This window comes from Carya illinoinensis, chromosome 4 (genome assembly GCF_018687715.1).
Source record: "Carya illinoinensis cultivar Pawnee chromosome 4, C.illinoinensisPawnee_v1, whole genome shotgun sequence".
Lineage (NCBI taxonomy): Eukaryota > Viridiplantae > Streptophyta > Magnoliopsida > Fagales > Juglandaceae > Carya > Carya illinoinensis.
Genome location: NC_056755.1, coordinates 36,795,277 through 36,802,333, shown reverse-complemented (window position 1 = coordinate 36,802,333; position 7,057 = coordinate 36,795,277). Strand labels below are relative to the sequence as shown.

Below are 7,057 nucleotides of genomic sequence, written 5' to 3'. Positions count from 1 at the left end.
AACTCTCCAGCTCTTGCTGCCAAACCGAAAGCAAGCAGAAAAAATGAAAGATAAAAGTCAAAAAAAACAGCTGCCAACCGAAGACTACTCCTCCTGCTGCTTTCGGTCCATGTTTTCTGCATATTGATTGCTGTCTGTTGTAACTTTTCTGCATGTGTGTTGCATGTTTGACCGAAGGATTTTCTGCTGATGCTGTCCAAGTGCTTTTTCCAGCGTGATTATTTGCTGCTTTGAAGGATTTTTCTGCTGCTGTACATGTGCTTTTCCTTCAGCGTGTTCATTGCATGTGTGAGTTTTTCTGCATGTGCTGTGTTGCATCGTGTGTGAGTCCAAATACTCTTCTGCTGATCATGTGATTTTTCTGTTCTGCATGTGCTGTCATGTGGTCCGAATGCTTTCTGCACTGCATGTGCATGTGCTGGTTTGTAGGTCCACGTTTTCTGCATCTTTTTTTTTTCTGCATCTGTTTTTCTGCATGTGCTGTGAGTGTTCTGCTAGTGCTGTCCGAATGTTTGGTCTGCATGTGTGCATTCACACTTGAATGATGTTGTGTATTGCCCAAACTATCCCTATTATGAGAGGAATAAAAATGAAATATTTATTTTCATGTGAAACAATTGCATTATAAATCTTTTTAAGCACCAAAATACTAGAATTTATCAATTGACTCAAGTAATGTGATCTATTGCATAATTAAGTACTTAAATCATTTTTTATTAAACAATTTGTTCGCTTAAGTAACTTAATCATGCAATTTTAGCGCTTCATCACACCCCCCAACTATCTTTTTGCTAGACTCTAGCAAACAAAGCGAATGAATTCATGCAAAGGTGAGATTACCAACTACAATTTCAAAAGATCCAAAAATCACATGCTATGAAATAGACTTGTTGAGTTTAAGAACACTGGAGACAGATTAATCTGAATTTTGTATCAACTGAGAGATTTATACACAATTTAGTTAATCAACCAAGGGAATTATATGTAACAAAGCTTGCTTTCTTTCAAGTGCATGGAAATGGGGTTAGAATTCCAAGATCGACTACCAAGAGACATTAACAGTTTCAATCACAACAACCAATCTGAGAAAACCACACGGTCTTACTCTAATTCAAAACCATTGTAGTGGCGGCTTTCACGCTATTACACTTTGAAAGGCGCCTACTTTTTTTTGTAAGGACCCCGGTAATAGGCAGCCTTTTCCACTACACAAACGTAATTTTTGTTTTTTTATGTTTTTAGATTTCCTAGTGGGGGAATCGGACTTATGAATGTGCGCCTATCCACACTTTCACAAGTCAACCCTTACCACTAGTCTACCTAAAGGATTTTATTTTTTATTTTTTATTTTTTTGATCCCTGGCTTGTCCCTTTTTTTCATTTAATTCATTTCAGATCTCTTCCTAAGCCATTAGGATATGGTTTATTAGAGTCTCAAACAATTGAAGTGTAAATCAACCAACAATGACTCGATGTAGTCTTTCTAGGCCTTTCGGGTATGTGTTGTGTGTGTTTTAGCTAAACTTTTAACATCTTTCCCTTGGTTTAACAACTAAATAAAATGGATAAGTCCCTCTTTTGACATATACTCATATTTGCACTACGTTCCACATGTTCCATGACCTCAACAAATCATTTTCTTTTCTTTTTTTTTTTAAACACATTTTTAACAGAATTTTAACACATTTTTAACAGAAAACCCTCCCCCCAACTAAATGTGACATTGTCCTCAATGTTTAGCAATTGAATATTTGATGATGTATGCTATACAGGCATGAATTAAAGCAAGATAAACACTGCAGAACATATATTGAGACGAAAATGATTAAACAGAGAGGAAAGAATTCACCTAAGATACTCGAGTGCACACAAGGAGTAGATTTCTGTCAAAGTTAAAAACACAAAAGAAAACAAAAGAAGGAAAAACAAAACAAACACATACGGTATATACAATGAGGAATCAGAAATTAATTCTGATACGCAGGATCCTCCAGAGTAGTGGACTCAACCTCTGGAGTAAAATCATCCAAAAATGGTTTCAACCTTTGTCCATTAACCTTAAAAACATTACCATTCTCTGGATTTTCTATCTCAATGGCCCCAAAAGGATAAACAGTTTTTACAACAAAGGGACCAATCCATCGGGATCGAAGTTTGCCAGGAAACAAATGGAGCCTTGAATTATACAACAAAACTTTTTGTGAAGACTCAAAAGATTTTCGAAAAATATTTTTGTCATGAAAAATTTTCATTCTCTCCTTGGCAATACGAGAATTTTCATAAGCTTCATTCCTGATTTCCTCTAACTCATTAAGCTGAAACTTACGAAGAGAGCAAGCTTTATCCAAATCAAAATTAAATTTCTTGATTGCCCAATAAGCTTTGTGTTCCAATTCCACAGGTAAGTGACATGCCTTTCCAAAAATGAGTCGATATGGGGACATACCAATCGGGATTTTAAAAGCAGTACGGTATGCCCAAAGTGCGTCAGTTAGTCGTAAAGACCAATCTTTGCGGCTTGGGTTAACCGTCTTTTCCAAAATTTTTTTGATCTCCCGATTAGATACCTCAACTTGGCCACTTGTCTGTGGATGATAAGGGGTAGCAACCTTATGGATAATACCATATTTTCGCATTAAGGCCTCGAAAGGCTTATTACAAAAATGTTTGCCCCCATCACTGATAATGGCTCGAGGTGTTCCAAACCTTGATAAAATATTTTCTTTCAGAAATTTCAGTACCACTTTGTGGTCATTGTTTTTGCATGGAATAGCCTCAATCCATTTGGACACATAATTCACAGCTACCAAAATGTAGAGATTGCCAAAAGAAACTGGGAAGGGTCCCATGAAATCAATGCCCCAACAATCAAATATTTCAACAACCAAGATTGGATTTAATGGCATCATATTCCGGCGGGTAATCCCTCCCAATTTTTGACAGCGCTCACAAGTTTTACAGAATTCGTGGGTGTCTTTGAAAATGGTAGGCCAATAGAAGCCACATTGCAAAATTTTAAAAGCAGTTTTCTTTCCAGAAAAGTGGCCACCACATGCCCCAGAGTGACAAAAAGATATCACACTTTGAAATTCGTTATTGGGAACACATCGTCTAATTATCTGATTTGGGCAATATTTAAACAAGTATGGATCATCCCAAAAGAATTTTCTTACCTCCACAAAAAATTTCCTCTTATCTTGTTGAGTCCAAATGTGACGAATTTTACCTGTAGCAAGAAAATTAGCAATGTCAGCATATAATGGCACTTGAGATATACCAAAGAGTTGCTCATCTGGAAATGTGTCTTTAATAGGAATTGTCTCTACGGAATCTGAAAGAACAAGTCTAGACAGATGATCAGCAACAACATTCTCAACTCCTTTTCTATCTTTGATTATCAAATCAAATTCTTGCAACAAAAGGATCCATCTAAGTAACCTGGACTTTGCATCTTTTTTCGCTAAAAGGTACTTTAACGCAGCATGATCAGTAAAGATGACAATTTGAGATCCAATCAAATAAGAGCGAAATTTGTCAAGTGCAAAAATTACTGCAAGTAGCTCTTTTTCAGTTGTTGAATAATTCATTTGAGCACTGTTTAAAGTTCTACTTGCATAATAAATAACACAAGGCTTTTTGTCCCTACGTTGGCCCAACACAGCTCCAACAGCATAATCACTAGCATCACACATAATCTCAAATGGTAAATTCCAATCAGGTGATTGCATAATTGGGGCTGAAATCAACATACCTTTTAGCTTTGTAAAAGCTAACTCACAATCATCAGTCCACACAAAAGAATTTTCCTTTGACAATAAATTGCACAAAGGTCTAGAAATTGTGCTGAAGCCTTTAATGAACCTCCTGTAAAAACCTGCATGACCTAGAAAAGATCTGATATCCCTGATGTTCTTTGGGGTGGGCAATTTAGAAATTAATTCAATTTTTGCCTTGTCCACTTCAAAACCTTGAGAAGAAACAATGTGACCAAGAACAATCCCTTGAGTGACCATAAAATGACACTTCTCCCAGTTTAAAATCAAATTCTTTTCTTTGCATCTAATCAGCACTTTTTCCAAATGAGTCAAACATTCATCAAATGAATCACCAAAAATAGAAAAATCATCCATGAATATTTCAACGAAACGCTCTACCATGTCACTGAATATGCTCATCATGCATCGTTGAAATGTAGCAGGAGCATTACAAAGTCCGAATGGCATCCTTCGATATGCAAAGGTACCAAATGGACATGTAAAAGTGGTCTTTTCTTGATCTTCAGGAGCAATATCAATTTGGATATAACCAGAATAACCATCTAGGAAGCAATAGAACTTATGGCCCGCTACACATTCAATGATTTGATCCATGAATGGTAGGGGAAAATGATCCTTTCTGGTGACAGAATTCAGTTTTCTGTAGTCAATGCACATACGCCAACCAGTAGTAACTCTAGTTGGGATCAATTCATTGTTAGCATTCTTAACTACAGTCACACCAGATTTCTTGGGTACCACCTCCGTGGGACTAACGCATTTGCTGTCAGAAATAGGGTAAATGATCCCTACATCTAGAAGTTTTAACACCTCTGCTTTGACAACTTCTTTCATGTTGGGGTTCAGTCTACGCTGCATTTCTCTAGAGGGTTTAGAATTGTCCTCTAGATAAATCCTGTGGGTACAAATCAAAGGACTGATACCTTTGATATCAGCTATGGTCCATCCTATTGCCTCTTTGTGTTCAATGAGAACACCAATTAATTTTTTCTCCTGAATTTCATCCAGTCTTGATGAAATGACCACTGGTAATGTCTCTGCTTGGCCTAAAAATGCATATTTGAGATCAGCAGGTAGAGGTTTCAAGTCGAGTTTTGGTGTTTGCACACTTGAGGGGAGAGACACGACATCATGAGGTGGTAATTCCTCAAAACGTGTTCTCCATTTATCAGTGTCCATTATAGGAGTAGATTCTAACAAAAAATTCATAGATGCAAGCACAGAATCATCATCAAAGTTTATACCATGAACCAAACAAGCCTCAAGAGGGTCAGAAAAACTTGACAAATCAAATTTATTTTGAACAAGAGTTTGGATCAGATTCACTTCCTGCACATCATCATCATCACCAGGTTGTTTGCAAATATTGAAAATATTCAACTCCAAAGTCATGTTGCCAAAAGAAATTACCATCACACCACTCCTACAATTTATTAAAGCATTTGAGGTCGCAAGAAATGGCCTTCCCAAAATTATAGGAATTTGAGTGCAAACATCAAAGACAGGTTCCGTGTCCAAAACAATGAAATCCACTGGAAAATAAAATTTTCCTACTTGAACTAGCACATCCTCAACTATCCCTCTCGGTATTTTAATTGAACGGTCAGCAAGTTGGAGTGTTACCTTGGTGGGTTTAAGCTCACCAAGACCCAACTGCTCATATACTGAGTAGGGTAGGAGGTTAACACTAGCTCCGAGGTCAAGTAAAGCTTTTTCAATTTTAAAATTTCCAATCACGCAGGAAATTGTTGGACAACCCGGGTCTTTGTACTTTGGTGGAGAATTGTTCTGGAGGATGGCGCTTACCTGCTCAGTGAGAAAAGCCTTCTTCTGCACCTTCATCGTACGCTTTACTGTGCACAAATCTTTCAAAAATTTAGCATACGAAGGAATTTGTTTGATTGCATCCAACAAAGGAATGTTGATTTTTACTTGTTTAAAAATTTCAAGAATATCAGCATTTTGAACCAACTTGTGAGAATGTTGCAATCTTTGGGGAAATGGTGCAGGTATTGGGGCTTTCACAGGCACATCTAATTCAACCTTCTCAAGTTCACCATCACTCTTGGAATTTAAAGAGTTGTTGGTCTCATCAACTTTCGTTGTTGAAATACTCTTATCAATTATTTTTCCACTGCGTAGAGTGGTGATGGACTTGGCATGTTCAAATTTTGAATCAGAGGGATTTGAATTTCTTACCTCAAATTTACCTTTTGGATTTGGCTGAGGTTGAGCAGGAAACTTACCCTTTTCTTGAGCATGTAATGCAGAGGTCAAGTCTCTGATAGAACTTCTCATCTCAGTAATGGCCTGCATTGTCTGAGTGTTGATATTGGCTTGCCCCTGCATAAAAGTCTGTAATGTCTCCTCAAGGGTTTTCTTATGTGGAGGCACATAAGGAGTAGAAGAAGATGGCCCTTGAGGATTTTGATTTATATTGGACTCATTCCTCCAACTAAAATTGGGATGATTTCTCCATCCAGGATTATATGTTTCCGAATATGGGGAAGAAAATGGTCTCCGATAAGAATTCATGACATTTGCTTGTTCGTGCAACACCTCTTTAAAAGCAGGGATTGTTGGACAATCCTGAGTTAGGTGTCTACTAATCTCACAAATGCCACAATTTTCTTCTTCTTTTTCACTGGCCTTAACCGGATTTACCTTCCTAAGTTCCATGGCTTCGACTTTTCTTGTCAGACTTGCTATCCTAGCATTCACATCATCATTTCCTTTAAGAACATACATACCTTCTTGAGACATGACACTGAGTTTGGGCTTATTTGACCGATCAGAACGATCTGTGTTATCCCAAGATTGGGCATTTTTAGCTAACTGGTCAAAATAGTCCCAAGCGTCATCAAGATCTTTATTTAGAAAATCACCATTACACATCATTTCTACAAACTGACGCATTTGAGATTTTAAACCTTCAAAGAAGAAACTAATGGTGCGCCAAGTTTCATAGCCATGATGTGGGCAAGTTAGCAACAATTCTTTAAAATGTTCCCAACACTGAAAAAAAGTTTCATTTTCCTTTTGAGAAAAATTCATAATATTTCTGCGAAGAGTGTTGGTCCTATGAGTAGGAAAAAACTTTTTTTAGAAATTCCCTTTGCATTTCTTGCCATGTGCCAATAGATTTCGGTCTCAAGGAGTTCAACCAATTCTTAGCTTTTTCTTTTAAAGAGAATGGAAACAACTTTAATCTAACAACATCATCATTGATAGTTTGGTTTTGTAAAGTTGCACAAACTTCTTCAAATTCTTTTAGATGCAAA

The 7,057-nt window shown here is 37.0% G+C and overlaps 1 non-coding gene across 1 annotated transcript; it reads left to right on the top strand.

Moving 5' to 3' along the window:
• Positions 1-6,741: 6,741 nt before the first annotated feature.
• On the top strand, positions 6,742-6,845 carry LOC122308618. Its single transcript, XR_006242137.1, has one exon. It is a non-coding gene; the product is annotated as a small nucleolar RNA R71 (small nucleolar RNA).
• Positions 6,846-7,057: the final 212 nt, after the last annotated feature.